The following is a 971-nucleotide window of genomic DNA, read 5'->3' on the forward strand; positions in this document are numbered from 1 at the left end:
AAAGAGAAAGACAGATAAAACTACTCAGAACTCATGAGCGAGCAAGCCGAAGAAATTTGTTCCTACCCTTATTGGGTGAGGAGAGATTACTAACTTCCTTCTCTGCCTTCTTTTGTGCTGCATATGGACCATATCCATACCGTCTCAGCTGCTCCCTCACAACCTTGTTGTAAATGAAGGCTGATCCCCTCAGCTGAGGAAGTACCAGCCATGTCACAAACATGAATTTTATCGGGTACCAGATGGGTATCCTTCAAAGCCAATTGAATAATCATAGTGTTAGAAAACATATGATATTTTATTAAGGTACTAGTAATAAATAAAATGTACATCCATACCATTCAATTTCTATAATAACCGCCGATCTCGCCGTCAGCGGCCTCGAGGGCGCCGTCGATTGACCTTCTAAATTGTTTAATCTAGAGTCTCGGGAAATTCTTGTCGTCGGCGCCCTAGTTCAAATCTTCACATTTTGGTTCTTTTCGCTCCTTTTTGCATCTTTTTGCTCCAATGACCATAATTCATCATACCTGCAATAAAACATCAAAAATACCTTTCTTTAAAGTGCAATATCATCAAAGACAGTGTAAAATAGGTATGAAAATCTCAACATATTTTCCTTTGGTCAAAATCCCCTAAACTTAACTATTACTTGTCCTCAAGTAATTTTAATACTGTATAAAAGTTATGATCTATTGTGGTAAAGTTTTAATTCAAAAATACTATAAGTTTGATATAAATAAATACCAGAAAAAATTCAATATAAGTTTGATTTAAGTAAATACTATAGTATAAATACCAGAAAAAATTCAAGTAATTAAATTAACTCTATAGATACAAGATTATCTAGTCATCAAGTTTAAGAGTTCTAGCTTTCTATTCATTTCAAGAATGACTATCTGTTGTAATATTAAGTCACTTAGAATATTCAAATGATAAGAACTTCATGAGAACACTACTAGTAAAATATC

The sequence above is a fragment of the Phalaenopsis equestris genome, unplaced genomic scaffold (assembly GCF_001263595.1).
Source record: "Phalaenopsis equestris unplaced genomic scaffold, ASM126359v1 Scaffold000691, whole genome shotgun sequence".
Lineage (NCBI taxonomy): Eukaryota > Viridiplantae > Streptophyta > Magnoliopsida > Asparagales > Orchidaceae > Phalaenopsis > Phalaenopsis equestris.